The sequence below is a fragment of the Typopeltis vanoorti genome, chromosome 2 (assembly GCF_054136105.1).
Source record: "Typopeltis vanoorti isolate ZY-2024b chromosome 2, IOZ_Tvanoo_1.0, whole genome shotgun sequence".
In the NCBI taxonomy this organism is placed as follows: domain Eukaryota; kingdom Metazoa; phylum Arthropoda; class Arachnida; order Uropygi; family Thelyphonidae; genus Typopeltis; species Typopeltis vanoorti.
Window position 1 is genome coordinate 4,650,763 of NC_143550.1, and position 20,428 is coordinate 4,671,190.

Genomic DNA, 20,428 nt, shown 5'->3' on the forward strand with positions numbered 1-20,428 from the left:
CTTTTCCTTTTTCATTGTGTCAGTTGCTTTTTCTAAAGCCTCAAAAAATTCCTCCACTTCTACCTTAGTAGAACCTTCTGTGGGACCATAGGCACAAATAAGTCTCATTGTCCAGTTCCCCATTCTCATATTTGCCCACATTACTCTACTTGAGACTGACTGCCATTCAAGAAGATTAGCCTCGTATCTTGTGTCGAATACTATGGCTACTCCTTCTTTTCCTTGATAGTCATTGCCTGAATATAACATTTTGTATTTATTGCTCAGAAAGATCTCGCCAGTTTTGGTCTTTTTTGTTTCAGTCACCCCTATTATGTCGATCTGGTACTTATCTAATTCCTCAGCTAGCTCCATTTCTTTGCCATTCAGGCTTCTTACGTTGATAGTACCGATCTTTAACTCTGGTGATGTTGAGTTGGGGTTTATTTTCAGATTTGTTCCAGTAGCTGACTTTTCGCTGTTCGCCCTGGTTCCCTGGCGAAAACAACGGGGGCCTTGTTTAACCGGGCGACGCCCCAGCCGGCATGAAATTTTGTCATGTTGTACCATCATTCTATATTTTGGTTTAACCAATAAGAATACAATTTGGTCGGCTAAATCCCAAATTGCCAGCCCATCCTCGTCCGTTCACTATCCAAGTAGATACCCAACAAGGTGCACCACGAGAAGGTGAGGATTGGACATTAGGTCAGAAGCCCTGGTCGGTTCTCCGCATTCCTTTAAAGGCTATGTGGAGGTCTCCTCTCAGTTATACAGCTTTGACCCTTAAGCACCCCTGCGGTAGCTTTCTAAAGTAAGAATCATATTTATACTCTTAAATGCTTTAGTCATGTATGATTATCACAATCTTTCTAAAACTCAGTAGTTCTGTCAGACCACACAAGATAACATTCATATCCTTTACAATCTCTTTATAATTTATCAATTCCTTACTCTAAACATATTCGTAACTTCTTACAACATATTAACGAACTTTATCACAGCGATTGGCAGTAAGATTAAATGCAACCCTCTCTAAACAATAGCAACACAATCTTATTCTATATCATTAATGTTCCCTTTTCTGATTTATCTACGAGGCACAAATCTCTCACTCATATTCAGCGAAACACAAATAAAATCTACTTATCTTCTCCTTTGGTTCTATATTGCATCTATGGTCTACAGGAATCAGTCCTTCTATGGGCTGCCGGACTGACTTCTTCCACGGAGATACGACCGCCGAGTCCCGCTACTGCCTTAATTGGAATCCTCCGGTATGGAGGCACTGCCACCCTTCACCACCGCAGGACGAACACTAGGAGATCCAGGAACAAAAAGCCTTTTTTCAGGGGTGCATGACCCTTATATTTCCCTCTTTTTTTTTTCCCCAGCGTTTCATGCATTTCGCGATGTCCAGCTAACGCTCACGTGGTCTTACGTCATGGTGTCACGGCCTTCTCCGTTATTGTACGTGTGCTGACGTCACGCTGTTTGCTTGGGGCAAGCCGCACCCTCGCGTCACTGCTCCGTGACCTTCAGACTTCACTCCCCCCCATGTTGAATTTGTGCTAACATTCTATATCTATTGATACATATTATTTTATAAAACTCTGCTAACGTTTTACACTTTTATTATTAATTTTAACTCACTTGTGAATGGTACAAAATACACACTTATTTAATCTTTCATAACAAAACATGCTTGATATTTATATACATAGCAATTATTTTATACTCAGAGGCAATCACCTCTATTTATCTCCCTTTCTTGTTTGGAAGCGCATGTTAGAATGTGATAAGATAGGAGTTCCTAAAATCCACTCTATCACAATCCAACAGCATATATCTCTCAAGCTAATTTTCGTGTGCTTCTGTAATATATTCTGTTTTGGTCAGTATATAGCAGGGGTGTTCAACCTGACGATCGCAGAGTGATTTTTGGTCAATCTCTTGTGTATTCCTCCTTACTTACAAATTTAATTAAAACTGAAAACATAATTTTTTATTCATGATTATTTCGTATTATTTTTAATTTGCTTTCAGTGTATTGCTCTTATTTATTTATTTTTTCGTTAAAATTGTCAAATCAGTAATTTTCTTATAAGTCCGTGTAAATGAATTAATTTGGATCAGTGGAAGACAAACAGCGAGCCGAGTGAATACGATTATAAGCAAAGTGTAAAAACTCGATTGTAGCTTAAATATTAAATATTCCAAAGCATGTTACATCGATTTTTTACTTAGTTAAGTCCCATGTGAATATTGTAAAAAAAAAACTTTGTTTTTCTCGGTATAGTTTGTATTAGATGTTTTTGTAAATAACTCTTTTGAAGCTAACTGTATATATTGCTTTAATATGAATATGTTAGAGTGTTAAAAACAAAGGCAATGTTTTTGTCACTGAAGCTGAACATGGTGGCATTAGAAAGATTGTTATTGAAACTTGTATGTATGAGAAAGGCTTACAGGCTCTAAGTGTAAACATCTCCGAAGTCAGTCAGGAAGGGTTCAAACAACTTTCCGGTGGCTAGCAACTTACAATCAAAAGAAAGCGGAGGAGAACAAAAGGTGTGCCGAACTTGAAACTTAAGATGAAAGACTCATACCGATTCTTTAGGGATTGCCAAACTTCATGCGAGGTCTCAGAGGAAGCCTAATAAAAAGGGACTGAAGCAAGCAGAAGGGGTTCCGGTTCCAGAATTGCTGTCAGATAGGAGACTGCCCAGATCCACGTTGCTTGAGAGAGGAGTTTCCTGCTCCCAGAAAGGAGCTTCTCAGTTCGAGACTTCACTAGAGAGAGACTACTTCTAGACCGCAGACAAGATTTCAAATTGCCGAAAGGAAAAGTTCCAATTGCCAGAGAAAAGTTTCCAGGCCAGGTTAATGTCAGACATTCACCAGTGTGTTGCGTTTTCATTACAATTTGATGAATCAAATGACTTCACTGATATTGCTCAGTTAATGGTATTTATTGACTTCGCTAGAGAGAGACTACTTCTAGACCGCAGACAAGATTTCAAATTGCCGAAAGGAAAAGTTCCAATTGCCAGAGAAAAGTTTCCAGGCCAGGTTAATGTCAGACATTCACCAGTGTGTTGCGTTTTCATTACAATTTGATGAATCAAATGACTTCACTGATATTGCTCAGTTAATGGTATTTATTTGCATGGTATTTCAAGATTATTCAAGTAAAGAACTTTTGAAAATTATACCATTATTGGGAAGGACTAGGGGAGAAGACATTTTTTCGGCATTTGATGAATTTGTGAAACAACACAAACTTCCACTTTTTAAACTTGTGTCTGTTACTACTGATGATGCTCCTGCAATGATAGGTAATAAATCAGGCTTCATTTCATTATGTAAAAATGATGACAAATATCCAAATTTTTAACATACCACTGTATTATTCACCAACAAGTACTGTGTAGTAAAAGATTAAACACAAAAGTTGTTTTGGATATTACATTTAAAATTGTAAATTCTGTTCTAGGAAAAGCCCTGCAAAGGCGGTTATTTAAATTACATGCAGATGATGATGATAGGGAACTTCTGTTGTACAATAATGTTCGCTGGCTCAGCAGAAGTCAATTTTTAGAAAGATTTCTTGTATTAATTAATGATATAAAAAATTTTCTTAATGAAAAAGGGGATATTTATCCACAATTGAGTGATAAAAGATGATTGTTACACTTATCATTTTTAGTAGATTTCTCTGCGAAATTAAGCAATTTAAATTTAGAGTTACAAGGTAGAGATAAAAATTTAATTGACTTGTTAAGTTCAATAAAAACTTTCCAACAATACTTACTTGTATTAAAGGAAAATATAAATGACTGCGAATTTAAACACCTCCGATATTTATTAAAATTTTTTGAACAAAATCAAGAAATGCTTTGCTATGATTTAAAAGAATTTATTCATGAAATAGAATTAGTTGGGGGGGGGGGGACAAGGGACCCTGGCACCCCCAAAGAAAAAGGGGAAAAAAACTGGATTTTATTCTTTAAATAAATTTTTATAATCACCTAATGAATTTTATTGAATTTGCATTAAAAATATTTTTCTCCATTCAACTCTGTCCCTCCCCCTTCCACACACACACACAAGATTAATCCTGAGTGCACCACTGATTCCTGCAACATGTCTTCTTTGATTATTTGGGAAGATTACACATATTTCAGAACTGTAGAGTCGTCATCATCAAATTCCTGTGTATCCTCAAGGGGTGTACTACATGAAAAATTTACATCATTACTAACTTCCTATCTACAATTTTCCTCCAAATCAGTTTGTTACTTGTCAAGACATTATCAGATCTTATATTTCTATCGTCTAAGGCCCTTGTACCGTATCAATCCACCTATATCTTGGTCTTCCTTTGGGTCGTTTTGCTGCCAACCTGGCAGAGAACACTTGTTTTGCTAATCTTTCCTCGCCCATTCTGTTTAAGTGACCATACCACCTGAGATTAGCTGTGCTAACACATTCATGGATACTGACAATGTCAAGTTCTTTCCTAATATCCTCGTTTTTAATATGATATTGACATTGATGCCATCTGTTCACGCCTATAATCTTTCTCAGGACGCTCATATCTGTGGTCTCTAGTCTTTGGTGAAGTGTTTTACTTCTGACCCAGCTCTCAGATCCATAAGTTAAAACTGGTTTGAACACTGCCTTGTATACAGCTAATTTAGTGTTTGAACTAATTTCTCTCTTATTCCATATGAATTTATTCAGTTGACTACCTACCATACCAGCTTTGTTGATTCTGTTGCCTATTTCTATTTTTAATTTACCATCTTCACTAAAATTGTGCCTAAGTAGCTGAAATGTTTTACTTTTACTATAATAGAGTCATATGCAGTTATCAAATATCTTAAATCTGGTCTGTGTCATCATGAAATTGACAACACTAGTCATAGAATCTAGTGGAATAATACCAAAACTCCTTCATATCTAATTATAAATATGAAATTAATCTCTAGAATAGGCAAGTGGGATTTTTATCCTGTAAGCTTAAGAAAATTAACTGTAGAATCCAACACTATTTCAAATAACGTGTTAGTGACCACAAAATGGCAGCAGGTATTCTATTCAACTGATGCCATATAATATCATTGATATTATATGGCTATCTCTGATTGGTTAAGTATGGAGATTGACTACCTCTCAAGTCTCCATTAAAAGTTAGATAGGGCTAAAATGGCTTTGTTTATTCCATTTTGGAAATAAAAGGCATTAGCAGATATTTTTTTCACTTTTCAAAGAAACTGCTGAATACAGTCACCTGACTGAAAATGTAGTGATTGCCTTTCTATTCCAAATGTTTGGGAAATGTATCTTTGGTTCCATTGTAATGCATGTTTCAACTCACATGGTGATGTTTTCAAATATATATATATAATGAAATATGTAGTGATGTGATTAATAAAAAAAAAAATATTTCAAAAGTAAAACATTCTGCTGTTTAAACATAGTCTTTAATGGAGATGGCAGAATGAATGGGAATAGACAACAAAATTAGCAAAGTTAGTATGATAGGGAGTCTGCTAAATATATTTATATGAAATTAGAGAAATTAGTGAAACACTTAAGTAGCTGTATACATGACAGTGTTCAAACCAGTTTTAACTTATGCATCTGAAAGCTCATTTAAAAATAAAACATTTGATGGACTAGACACCACAGATAGCATAGTTCTGGTGAACAGAGTTATGAGAGTGGAGTGAACAGATGTCACCAAATGAAAGAATCTCATTAAAAATGAAATATTAGGATGGAACTTATTTTTAGCATTTTGGAATGTGTGGGCAGAGGTCATCTCAGATGGTATGGTTCACTCAAACAGAAAGAGAGGAAAGCTAGCAAAGCAGATTTTTGATGCCAAGATAGCAGGGAAAAGATCCAGAGAAAAAACAAAACTGGTATCATTCTGATATCGATGGTGCCTCTCTTGCTCTGTTTGTCATAAATTCACTTTGGATGTTCCCTATTTCATTTTCTGTATTTTCAGTGTAATTTGTAACATCAGATTTATGTAGGATATCTCTTGCACTCTGTTTTTATTCCTATTGTATTCATGATAGGTTACAAACCTATACTAGTGCTCTGCACAAATCATAAACATCCAGTGATTGCCATTCTGTAAATTGGGAAGTAAAAGTGACTGTACACATGATCTACTAGGCCAGGAAAATATATTAATAATTTGAGACGAATCCTTCCTCAAACAGGTTGCTACCTATGATGAAAAGTATACATCATACAGAAACTTTTCTCTTCTTCCTCATTCCAAAGTTGGTTGCAAACTCTGTGCTTCTGACTCCTGCATCCAGATTGTCATTGCAGTATTACATAAAGATAAAGTTGTCCTAAATTGAAAGCCAAATGGCTATTTTTCTGGCATCCTTAATAATAATTGAGGGGATACAAATCCCTTGTTGTTCAACTGCCAGTAAGCAAAACTCTAAGATCGGGAACTACGAATCAATGATTTTCATATATACCGAAAAAATATCTAAAATATCTAAATATCTAAAAGGTCTCCCTACTCACTGATGAGACCTCAAAAAAGGTTGAAACCGGTCTGCGTAGTGACCTCTCCTCATAATGTAATTACAATATTACATCCCCTAGGGACCGTGTTTTTACATTATGAGAAAATATCAAGGATAGTGAAGGAGCTTGCTCCACCTTTGCTTCAAGTTGCCTTGGTGTTGTACTACCAGGTGGTCATTTACACTTGGATTCGCCAATAGTTTTTTTGATATATATGAAACTCAAAGATTCATAGTTCTCGATCTTAGAGTTTTGCTTGCTGGCAGTTGAACAACAAGGAATTTGTATCCCCTTAATTATAAAGTTGTCCTCTTTATTTTTCTTCAACTCCTGCATACATATGCGAAATAGTTGACTCTCATTTTAACTTGTGGGGACTAAAGAAATAGTTTTCCATAATGGAACGTAAGTTTGCTTTAGTGGAGTCAGTCTTTGAGGAAAAATTAGCGCATTGCATGCTTTCTCTTGTCTAAAGACAAAAAAATCTGAATATCAAAAACCCTACCAGTTCTAATGATATTTCCACAACTATACTCATAACTTGTGCTCCAGAACTAGCACCCATCTAATATAGTCTCTGTGCTCTTTCTGTATCCAAATTACTATCTCTTCTTTGTGTGATGTTCCACTGGCATCTGTCATGCTTTCACTTTCTCCAGAGCCAATAAAAACACATGGTAATGATGACTGTTGTGACCAACTGATTGATATACTTTCACATTTCAGCTATAAATCTTTGAAACTATTCCATTCTCTCACACAGTATTTCTGAATTATTCCATACAGAAATACTGACTAACCATTTGGCCAACCAGGATGGTTGGCCAAATGGTTAGTTTATCTAATCTCCAACCAACAGACCACAGGTTCGAATTGTGCAGTAGGCATGGGTGTTTGTGATTGTCTTTAGATGGGAAATGAATTTCATCAATCAGCACACTTCAGACCTCCAAGAATAGTTTGACAAGCAGGTTATTGTTCCTCTTTATCTAGCCTTAGATAAGACCCCATCTTGACTACTGTGCCCAGATCTGAGTGCCATCTTTTCCCTTTGACGGGGGAGGAGGTAGAGAGTATTATTATTATTATTCCAGGCAACTCCAAGTAGTCGACAGATCATCGAGGGAGGCCCAAAAATCATGTCAAGAACAACTATTCGACATTCACACAGTATCTATCATACCTTGCCTTGAATTCATTCACGGTCGTAGCACCCACAACAGACTCTGGCAGCTTATTCCACTCATTCACCAATCTCCAAGTAAAAAACCTAGCTCTAATACCCTTGTCAACCACATTCTTGCCCAGCTTCCATGCATGGACCGTAGTCCTCCCACCACCAGTCCTAGAAACCCTTCAGTAATTTGAATGTCTCAATCATATCACCCCTCTTCTGCGTATCAACCAATATCTGTAACCCACAAATCTTCAACCTATTCTCATAAGGTTCATTTCACAGACCTGCTATCATCTTCGTCACTCGTCTCTGGATCCTCTCCACTTCCTCCCCATCACGAAGGAACTCTGGTGCCCATAACTGGGCACAGTAGTCCAGATGGGGTCTTATCAAGGCTCAATACAGAGGAACAACAACTTGTTTGTCTCTGAATGTTAAAGTATTTTTCAGAAGCCAAGTGATTTGATGAGCTGATTTAGCCACTTTTGCAATGTGCCCCCTAAACTTCAATTCTCTATCCACCAATACTCCCAAATCCCTGGCCTCATCAATCTCCTGGAGTATGGTTCCACCAATGTGATATACTGCTGCTATTCTTTTCATCCCAAAGTGCATAACCTTACACTTTGCAACATTAAATTGACATCCATTTTTCCTAGCCCAGTCCTCCAAACTATCCAAATCATCCTGTAAAATTTTGACATCCCGTGCACTCACAATTGCTCTACCCAACTTTGCATCATCAGCAAACAAGTGAAAACTTCCTCTCAGATCCTTACCTATATCATTGATGAACAAATTGAAAAGCGGTGGTCCAAGAACAGAGCCCTGCGGCACACCACTAGTCACAAGCCATCTTTTGGACTCCACTCCTGAATAAACCACTCTCTGGTATCTCTCTATCAACCACCCTCCTATCCATCCCCATCTGCTCCAGTTTACTGATTAGGGTTCCATGTGGTATCCTGTCAAAGGCCTTGGCAAGGTCCAGTAGAATCACTGTAAACCCATTATCCTTATCCAGTTCAGTTGTCACTGTATTATAAAATGTGAGCAAGTTACTGAGGCATGATCTACCCTTCACAAAACTATGTTGTCCCCCCATACAATATCCCATTTTCATCTATCCAATCCTGTATTCTTTCCTTGACTAATTTCTCTAAGACCCTGACAATGATTCCTGATATGCTAATCGGTCGGTAATTTACAACAGCAGTCTTGGTTCCTCCTTTATTCAGTAGAACTATTTTCCCCTTTTTTCACCCCTTCATGCTTAAACCAGACCAAAGACTCAAATTAAACAAAATGGTTAAGGGCACTGACAATTCTTTAGCTGCTTCACATAAGACCTGCGCTGGTATACCATCCAATCCCACAGATGTATTCACATTAAGGTTTTATAATATACTATTCACCTCAATTTCTCTATAAGCTATTGGTTCATTCATTCCTGCAATGTCACCACCTAGATCATATACTCTTGCAAAGTGCTCACTCAGTAATTCCACTATATCAACTGAATCGGTTACCTCCCTACCATCGGCATTCTTTAAAATCATTCTGCCATGTACATTTTTCCTTTTACTTGCTACTTATCTAAAAAACTGTTTAGGATTCTCTTTAGCCTGCCTGGCCAATGTTCTTTCTTAATCCCTTTTTGCTTTTCTTACCACACTCGTTACCCTTCTGGCCTGCGCTTTATGCCATTCATGTGCCTGCCAGTCACCTTTCTCCTAAATTCCCTCCATAGTTGTTTCTTTTTTTTGCAGCTCAAGCTTAATGGTGTTATTCATCCATTTAATCCCTACTTGATTTATTATTCGGACTCTAGGTATACAGTCAGCCATTGCTTCATGCAAACACTTCTTAACTGCCTCCCATGCACTATCAACTTCTAGTCCTTGCAGTTGTACATGCCATGGCACGAACCAATCTAACTCCTAAGCTTATCATACTTTCCAGCCTGATAATTCCACATGTACCCTGTCTTAATTGTAAATTCCACACCTTTAGCCACCTCCCAAGTCAAGACCCTATGATCACTCTCACCAATTGGTGGCAATGTGGTCATATTCGTTACAGCCAAATCCTCAGATGTAATTACTAGGTCAAGCACTTACTGACCCTTAGTATTTTCCATTACATGCTGCCGCAGATAGTTATTCTTAATAACCACATAAAATCCAATTCCTTCCTCCCGTGTTATCTCTCCCATAATAATTACCCTCCTTCCACTCATTTCTTCTATTTGCTTGTGCATACTGTCACCACCATCTTTTTCATCACCTAGTCTATAGCAGCACCCAATTGTATATTTTGTTCTGCTAGCCACAATCTCACACCAAATGGCCTCAAATGTGCTCTTTTCTCTATCCTGCAATTGAACTTCTATTTTCCTTGGCTGCAGCTCATCAGCTATCATCAACAATACTTCTCCCCCCATTTTATTCTCCCTGTTATTCCTGAACACACTATACTCATCACATTCAATCTCGCTAGCTATATCATCTACAGTCAGCCATGTTTCACTAATACCAATAACCTGTAGTCTGGAAGTGCCAACCATGAACAAAACTCTTCCTTCTTGTTCCTAATACTCCTAGCATTAGTGTACATGAATTTAAGATCCCCCCCCCCATTAGCCCCAACCCTACCTTGATGCCTTATATTAACTATCCCATTCTGATTTGTTGTCCTTATTCACTCGGGCATATTATACTCATTCATACATTCAGCTGCCTCCCTAAGGACTGTATATCTACCTCTCCCCCCCTTAATAAATCTTGTTTCCCTGATTTTGCACATCCACTACATTCAGCAACACTTTTTCAAGTCTCCTTACCCCGCACCCATTCAAATGCAAGCCATCCATCTTATATAGATTCTTTTGCCCATCGAACTCACTCCACATGTCCACAAATTCCACACCACTCGTCATACATAACCCACGCCTAAAGTCATTTGCAATTATAGCCCTCCTTTTAAACATTTCACTGTCATACCGTGGCAAAAGACTAATCATTCTAACTCTCTCACTCTTTTCTTTTGCTACCTCAAACAATTCAGTCTTCTATCATTTCCATTTTATCTCCTTTCAAATCATTCGTACCTGCCACAACAATCATTTCTTTCACCCTTTCCTTTTGCTCCCTAATAGACTCAGTTACATCCTTTATGGTTGCACCAGGTTGGTACGATTTTGTCAAATCCTCTACTAACACACTCTATGGAGACTCGTACTAACGAGTCTCCATACAGCACTCTATCCTTCATTTTGTTCATGTTCACACTCATACGCTTATTTTTCTTATCATACTTTTTATTATTGGCTGGTTCATTTCGACTTTTGCTCATACGCTCTAGCTGCTGTTTTGCCCTTTGTATCGCACCACTCAATAACGCGATCTCACTCATTGCATCTATCTCATCTTTTTTATTCTCTGTCAAACCATTAATATGCTCTGAATTAATACTATCATTCACACCCTCACAGTTCTCTGGTACAACCTCGCCATTTCTTGTCATATCGCTATTTTCTTCATTCTGAAGTTTGACAAAAATATCTCACTCACGACCTGAATTACACTTTTATTCCTCATTCTCCCTACATTTTCTACACACATTCACTCCTTTATTATCATCTAACCACACTCCGCAAAGCATTCATCTCGCAGAATAGTACACTGAATCATCTCCTTTATATTACTGTTCTTGAATAAAGATGGCGAACCATCATTACTGGCCGCCATTTTCCTTCGTACGGGAGCCATACTTGCTTCTAACGTATTTTATCAAATTATAAAATGAAACACCAAAAACACACAAACAGATGCACTAAGATATGCAAGGTAAACAAAACTACGTAATATTCAAGTAATTTTATCAACGATAACTTAAAATAACACTTATCTTATCAGAAACTTTCAACACACGCACACACATACGACTACGAATCCCTCTAGCGGCCAACTATGAGTATCCAGAAGCAAATGACCAAGATGATAGCCGGTCTATGGAATGAATCTTACGAGAACAGGTCGAAGATCTGTGGGGGTACAGAAATTGGTTGATAGCTGGAAAAGGGGTGATATGATTGAGACATTCAAATTACTGAGGGGTTTTTTTACAAGGTCCATTCAGAGGAAATTTTTCATAACAGGTCTGGTGGTGGGAGAACTAGAGGCCATCCATGGAAACTGAACAAAAGTGTAGTTAGCAAGGGTGTTAGAACTATGTTTTTTTTTTTTTTTTTTTTTTTTGGAGAGTGGTGAATGATTGGAATAAGCTGCCAGAGTCTGTTGTGGATACCATGACTGTGAATGAGTTCATAGCAAAGTAACATAGATACTGTGTGACTACTGAATAGTTCTTGACATGATGTTTAGGGCCTCCCTCAATGAGTCTAAGGACTCCTTGGAGTGTATTATTATTATTATACTCATCGGGGAGGCCCTAAACATCATATCCATCACAACTATTAGACATTCACACAGTATCTATCATACTTTGCCTTGAACTCATTCACTGTCATAACACCCAAAACAGACTCTGCCAGCTTATTCCACTCATTCACCACTCTAAAAGTAAAATAAACCTAGCTCTAACACCCTTACTAACCACACTCTTGCCCAGCTTCCATGGATGGCCCCTAGTCCTCCCACCACCAGTCCTGTTCTTAAAAATATCCTCTGAATTAATCCTGTAGAAACTCTTAAGCAATTGAATGTCTCAATCATATCTCTCCTTTTCTGCCTATCAACCAATTTTTGCAACCCACAAATCTTCAACCTGTTCTCATAAGGTTCATTCCATAGACCTGCTATCATCTTGGTCACTCGCCTCTGGATGCAGAAGATGTCAAAATTTTGCATGATGATTTGGATAGATTAGAGGTCTGGGCTAAGATTAACATCTTGACTAATCCCCATCTTGATTACTCTGCCCAAATCTGGGCACAGTAATCGAGAAGTGGGGTCTTATCAAGGCTCGATACAGAGAAACAATAACTTGCTTGTCTTTGCTCGTAAAATATTCTTCGGCATCCAAGTGATTTGATGAACTGATTTAGCCACTTTTGCAATGTGCCCCCTAAACTTCAACTCCCAGGGATGAGGCCAGGGATTTGGGAGTGTTGGTTTCCACCAACACTCCCAAATCCCTGGCCTCATCAATCTCCTGGAGTACAGTTCCACCGATGTGATATACTGCTGCTAATCTTTTCTCCCCAAAATGCATAACCTTACATTTTGCCACATTAAATTGACATTCATTCTCCTTAGCCCAGACCTCCAGTCTATCGAAATCATCCTGCAAAATTTTGACATCTGCATTCACTATTGCCCTACCCAACTTTGCATCATCAGCGAACAAATGAACCGTTCCTCTCAGATCCTTCCCTATATCGTTAATGAACAAATTAAACAAGCAATGGTCCTAGAACAGAACCCTGCAGCACACCACTAGTCACAGGCCGTCTTTTGGACTCTACTCCTTAGTAAACTACTCTCTGATATCTCTCCATCAACCACCCAATCCATCTCACCAACCCTATATCCATTCCCATGTGTTGCAGTTTACTGATTAAAATTCCATGTGGTATCCTGTCAAAGGCCTTAGCCATGTTCAGCAGTATCTCTTTAAACCCATTACCCTTATCCAGTTCAGCCGTCACTGTATTATAAAATGTCAGCAAGTTAGTGAGGCATGATCTACCCTTCACAAAACCATGCTGTCCCCCATACAGTATCCCATTTTCATCTATCCAATCCTGTATTTTTCTCTTGACTAATTTCTCCAAAACCTTGACAACGATTCCTGATATGCTAATTGGTTGGTAATTTACAACAGCAGTCTTGGAAACTTCTTTATGCAGTGGAACTATTTTTCCCTCTTTCCACCCCCTTGGGATAACCAAGACCTGAGACTCAAATTAAACAAAATGGTCAAGGACATGACAATTCTTTAGCCGCTTCACATACGACACGAGCTGGTATACCATCCAATCCCACAGATGTATTCACATTAAAGTTCTGTAACAACCTATTCACCTCCACTTCATTCACCACAATTCCCGTATAAACTAATGGTTCCTTCAATGTCACCACCTGGATGATATACTCTTGCAAAGTGCCTCAGTAATACCACTATATCAACTGATTCAGTGACCTCCCTACCATCGGCATCCTTAAAACAATTCTGCCATGTGCAGTTTTCTTTTACTTGTAGCATACTGAAAGAACTTTGAGATTCTCTTTAGCTTGCGTGGCTAATTTCCTTTCATAATCTGCTTTTGCTTTTCTTACCACACTTGTTACTCTTCTGGCCTGTGCTTTATACCGTTCGTGTGCCTGCAAGTCACCTTTCTCCTTAAATTCCCTCCACAGTTGTTTCTTTTTTTGCAACTCAAGCTTAATGGTGTTATTCATCCATTTAACCCCTACTTGATTTACTATTCGGACTCTAGATATACAGTCAGCCATAACCTCCTGCAAATGCTCCTTGACCACTTCCCATGCACTATCAACATCCAGCCCTTGCAGTTGTACATGCCATGGCACTGAACCAAGCAATCTCCTAGAGCTTGTCATACTTGCCAGCTCGGTAATTCCACATGTATCCTGTCTTAATCGAAAATTTCACACGATTAGCCACCTCCCAAGTCAAGACCTTATGATCACTCTCACCAATAGGTGGCAACATGGTCATATTCATTACAGTCAAATTCTCAGATGTTATTACTAGGTCAAGCACTCTCGAACCCCTAGTATTTTCAATTACATGCTGTCTCAGATAGTTATCTCTTAATAACTGGATAAAATCCAGTTTCTTCCTCACGTGTCCTATCTTCCTTCCAATCAATGTTACCATAGTTGAAATCCCCCATAATAATTACCCTCCTTCCTATTTGTATGCTTTAACAAATTGATGAAATCAATTTGTTTATGCATACTATCTCCAACATCTATTCCATCACCTGGTCTATAGCAGCACCCAACTGTATATTTTGTTCTGCTAGTCTCAATCTCACACCAAATAGCCTCAGATGAGCTCTTTTCACTATCCTGCAATTCAACTTCTATTCTCCTTGGCTGCAGTTCATCAGCTATCATCAATAACACTCCTACCCCCATTTTATTCTCTCTGTCCCTCCTGAACACGCTATACCCTACACATTCTATCCCACTAACTACAGGGTGTTCGGGATAAATTTGACATATTTATAATTAATTATATTTTCCCGTAAAGTTACATGTATTAACACACACTTCTCTTCATTTAAAAGTTTGGACCCTTCTTCATTCATATACAAGATGTCAGAAAGGATGGATAGCTGGAACCCACCTGAATCATGGAAGAGAATAACTTGTATCATGATGATTCGTGCCCGCCATCAAAATAAGGATATTACGACTGCTGCCCAATGCTCCCTGAATACAGTAAAAACAATCAGGCATGAACTAGAGACTTGCAATGGTGACTACGAGGATGTAGCAAGAAGAAAGATCCCTAGCAGACGATCTGATTGCGTTCGTACAGCAGAATTCCTCGCAAATCTGCAGGAACAGGTGTTGAAGAACCCTGGCATTGGAATTCGGGCTTTGTTCGTGGAGTTGCTAACTGTAGTCAAGCCCTGGATAACAAGGGTAGCCAATGGTAGGCCGTATGTATGGCAGCAGGATTCGGCCCCTTGCCACACCTCTGGGAAAAGTCAAAAATGGTTGTCTGAAAATTTCTACGACTTCACCAGTCCAAATGTTTGGCCTCCAAACTCCCCAGACCTTAACCCCATGGATTATTTTGTATGGGGCGCAGTTGAAAAAGACACCAATCGCACTTCCAGTAATACAAAAGCCCAGTTAATGGATAAAATTAAAACAGTTTTTGCGGCCCTTCCCAGGGAGACTGTAGCATCAGCTTGTTCGAGGTTCCGAAGCAGAATTGAAGCTGTGATCGATGCTAATGGTGGTTATTTTGAGTAAATCTTGTTGATAGTATTGTAATTAACTCTGCCTGTAATGTTTTTTTGTCAATTCATTAAATTTAATAGATACAAAGAAGATTTTCTTTTTCCTTACGAAACTGTCAAATTTATCCCGAACACCCTGTATGTCATCTTCTGTCAGCCATATTTCACTAATGCCAATAACCTCTGACCAGGAAGAGCCGACCAAGGCCAAAAATTCCTCCCCCTTGTTCCTAATACTCCTGGTATTAGTATACACGAAATGCAGAGGTCAATTTGTCCCACCCCATCTTGATGCGTTATACTGTCTTGACGTTCGAATCCGCCATCTTGCTAAAAGTCACTTTCATATAAATAAAGGAAAACTAATTGCAAATTAATCACTGATCTAAGGGTAGAGAAATTTCTATTATACTGCGCCACTCTATCCTTAGATAAGTCTATATGAATTAGTAGGATCAATTCAAAATTAGTTAGTAGTCTTTTCATTCATTCAGGCCGAAGTATTTATTTTCTTTCTGGGATTCCCGCTAGATTCTAATTTTTGTGAACGGTGCAGTAAAAAGAAATTCAGGCAAACACAATATTTAAATTAACAAACAAAACATTTAATATATGGTTATATAACAAATACATGAATTCCACTTCTAAATATGACAACTCAGTCAAGTTAGTACATCAGGTCAAGTCATTCATATTAATTCAATCTTCCAAACTTTCACATACAAATTCACAGTTTCAGAATCACAAAGTTTCTTTACTCAATTTATTACAATAGAATTTCTTATTTAATCAGTTTCACACACTTCTCAGTCATGCTATAAGTTCAAAATATCGCAGGCACTAATAGTTGAAAATATCTCTCTAACAATTCTTAACTTCAACTCTCAATCACGAAGAGTTTCCACAGTTGAGGTTAGGTTAAGCGTAGCGTAATTAACACTCAATTCTTCAAGCATTGAAATAATACACTAACATAGTCCTTACCGGAAATAGTTCCTAGTACATCAAATACGTTGTGAGCAAACTTTTAAATTATTTTTATTTCACTTAAGAACACATCTACAAGACTTATCCACAGTTATAATTAAAAAAAACTATCAATCGCGCTTCAGAAATCCAGACATCGACTGCAGGGTACTTCAACTATCCTTGTTACCACTCATAAACTAATTAAAACACTGGGCGGTTCTCCTTAGGGCAAATTGGAAATAAGCCGCAATTCTAGACCAACTGGGTTTATTCAGAATTCTTCCTTGAACGTCCAGCCTTTTATATTATCCGATTACAGCATCAATTTCCCTTTTATTATTACTGCTGATTTCACTTTCAGCTAACTATAAAATTCGTTTCTTCCTTGCTCACTTATAAAAATTATCCACTTAACTCCTACCCTAAGAACCTTTTATTTACTTCTACTTCTCTAGTTTATCCCCTTGCTACTTTTTACTTCCAAAATTCCATTCCGACTCTCCTACTGCGTATATATTTTCTCTTCTCATTTTGCCCACGCTCCCTTCACTCGCGCTCGTTTATTTCATGCGTCTCTATGACAACCGATAAACGTAAACATTCTCGCGAATGTTACATTAGGCTATACAACTACATTCAGTTATTACATAACGTTAAACTTTCACAAAAAAGAATAAATAGAATATTTGCATTTCAATAAGTGCGTAGTTAAATTACAAATACAAGTTCTTATAATATTGACATAACAATAAATAAAATAACTTAATAATATTTAATACAGAACCTCTTTATCATTAACACTTTCTTTTGATTAAATAATTAAAAACTTGATATAATTAAGGCAGTTATATGATATCAATTATAATTTATGTTATTTACATTAAATAATATTTACAAATATAGTTCTTGTGACGGAAAATCATGTTGGATTCTGAATCAAATAACATTTATTCTAATTTCTACATAATCAGAATCCAACAATACTAACTATCCCATTCCGATTTCTTCTCCTTCGTACTAGCTCGGACACATTATATACATTCTTACATTCAACTTTCTCACTGATGTCTGCATATCCACTTCCCCTCTTCTTAATAGTTCTAGTTTCCCTGATTTTGCACATCTACTTTCACTTCATTCAGCAACACTTTTTCCAGTCTTCACACACCAAATCCATTCAAATGCAAGCCATCCATCTTTTACAAATCCTTTTGCCCATCAAACTCACTCCACACGTCCACAAACTCCATATCACACTGTCTTTGCCCATAATAATAATAATATAATTTCTTTGCATCTTTAATTTATAATATGGAACATCATTAGTGAGCATTGTATTCATCGCTACTGAATTAAACTGTTTATTTACATTTTTTGTGAATGTTTCTTTCAGATCTGATACTGGTTTTCACCGAATTGCATGCAAATTCATCACATAGGTTTTGTGTTACTGTAATTTCTTTCTTTGTTTCTTAATTTATAGAAACCAGTGCGCAATCTTTCAAAGTAATCACTCCAGACATGTAGTATTCTTTAACTTCAGTTTTCATGTCGCCTTATTGTCTTTGATTCCTTTTAAAGTACTCTTTTCTTCCTTTCTGATAAAATATAATAGAATATCTGTTATCTTTTTAGAATATTTTACCACCTTGCTGATATTGCTTTTTCTATGTTCTTCCGATGTCTTCCCATGACTTTTGTTTAGCAAGTTTTACATAGTGCCTCTCTTTCCTACATTTCTCACTGCATTCTCTCAGAGCAGAAGCTGACCTTCTTGCAAGCAGCTTTTCATATTCTTTTCTTCTTTACCTTCACTACCTCTTTAATTCCTGAGTCCACCATACAGTTCTGATTTTTCTATCCTTGCAGGCATCCTCACCACATGCCCCTCTGGCTAAATTAATCAATAGTTTCTTCAGGTTTGCCACTGAAGCTCCAGGTTTTGGTTCATATTTTGAATTTTTGTTTTTTTCCTGAATAATGTTTGTCTACAGTTCATTTCTGAAAGCCACTCAACTTTTATTCATTTTAAAACTTTCTTACACGCTTTTTTTTTTTTTCAGTATGATATTTCGTTTCATACTGCTTAAAACTAAATGTAGATCACTTCCAATTTCAGATCCTCTGCATACTCTTGTCTCTAAACCAGTGTGAAAATATTACTATCAACATTAGCATAGTCAATATATATAGCAAAGCTCATATTTCTTACATCTTCTCTCCAGGTGAATTTATGCGCATCTGTATGTTGGAACATGATGTTAGTAATAATTAGTCCATGTCCTGGCTAGAAATTGAGTAGGCACTCACTGTTATTATTAGCTTTGCTCTTTTTACCAAAATTTTCCAAAACATTGCTCTATGTCAGGAAATAATTTCCTACTCTGCTATTTAGATCTCCAGCAAGGATCAACTTTTTCATTTTCATCATGCCAGCTGCCTTCTCTGATATGTTGAAAAATTCCTCCACTTCTTCCTTGGCAGAATCTTCTATGGGACCATAGGCACAGATAAGTCTGATTGTCCAGTTCCTCATTCACATATTGGCCCATATCACCCTACTTGATACTGCCTGCCATTGAAGAATAGTATCGTCATTTTATTAATTGTTGAATACTATAGCTACTCCTTCTTTTCCCTGGTTGTTATTGCCTGAATGTAACATCTTGTATGTGTTGCTTGGAAAGATCTCATCTGTTTTTTGTCTTCTTTATTTTGATAACACCTATTATGTCAATCTAGTACTTATCCAATTCTTCTACTAGTTCCATTTCCTTTTCATTGATACTTCTTATGTTGATGGTGCCAAACTTGAACTCTGCTGATGGTGAGTTGGGATTTGTTCTGGTAGCTGACTTTTCACTGTTCATCCTTTCCCTGACAAAATCAACAAGGGCCTTGTTTAACAATGCCCTTGTTTTTGGTGACACCTAGCTAACATGAAATTCTATCATGTTGTGACATCACTTTGCATTATGGTTTAAGCCAATTAGAAACAATTTGATTGGCTACATGCCAAACTTCCAGTTCATCATTCAGTGTCCAGTTTGATACCTACTAACAGGTTGCACCATAAGAATATGAGATTGAACATTAAGTCAAAAGACTTGATCAGTTCTCCAGGTCTTCTGACTTGAAGGTCTCCCAGTCATCCAACTTTGACCCTTAACCACCCCGTAAAAGATGGTGAAAAAAGCCACTTGAAAGAAATATATGCTTAAATTTAATGTCCACAATCAGTTTTTAATTTCTCTTCTTACTGCTGTAGTAACTTTTACTGTTAATGATTACAAATGAATAAAGTAGTATTTGATGTTTGAATAGCCCTGATAAAAGTTCTTTGTAAATTTCTGTTTGGGATTCAAATGCAGGTCTTTCCATCCAAATGTCACTCTTCTACAGAAGCTCTAATTTCTTTACCCTTTCATGATCTGTTTTCCTTTAACCATGTTTGTTAATTGTGCTTGTGAGAAACTGAGGTTAAAAATGTCAAGGGAATCTTTTAATGAACACTGGTCTCTTTGTTTTTAATCAACTGACATATAAGTTTAAAGAAATATACAGTTGACTCTCACTGTAGCAAACATGTAGGACCACAGGAATAGTTAGATGCGGTGAATTTCATTAATGATTGCATTGTGCCTGAGATCTTTTGGAACTTTTAGGCAGTTTGTTATAGTGACAGTCAACAGTAACATAAAAATATTTTCATACCAAGTAGTGATAATGATTATGCTCATTCAAAATTTAAAATGATGATACAGTTTGAA

At 37.3% G+C, this 20,428-nt stretch overlaps 1 protein-coding gene across 3 annotated transcripts in view; it reads left to right on the plus strand.

Annotated features, from left to right (window-relative positions):
- The window catches only part of LOC150108792 (kinesin-like protein KIF11-B), a 706,328-nt gene that overhangs the window by 534,688 nt on the left and 151,212 nt on the right, over positions 1-20,428 (plus strand). The gene's annotated exons all lie outside the window — the stretch shown is intronic.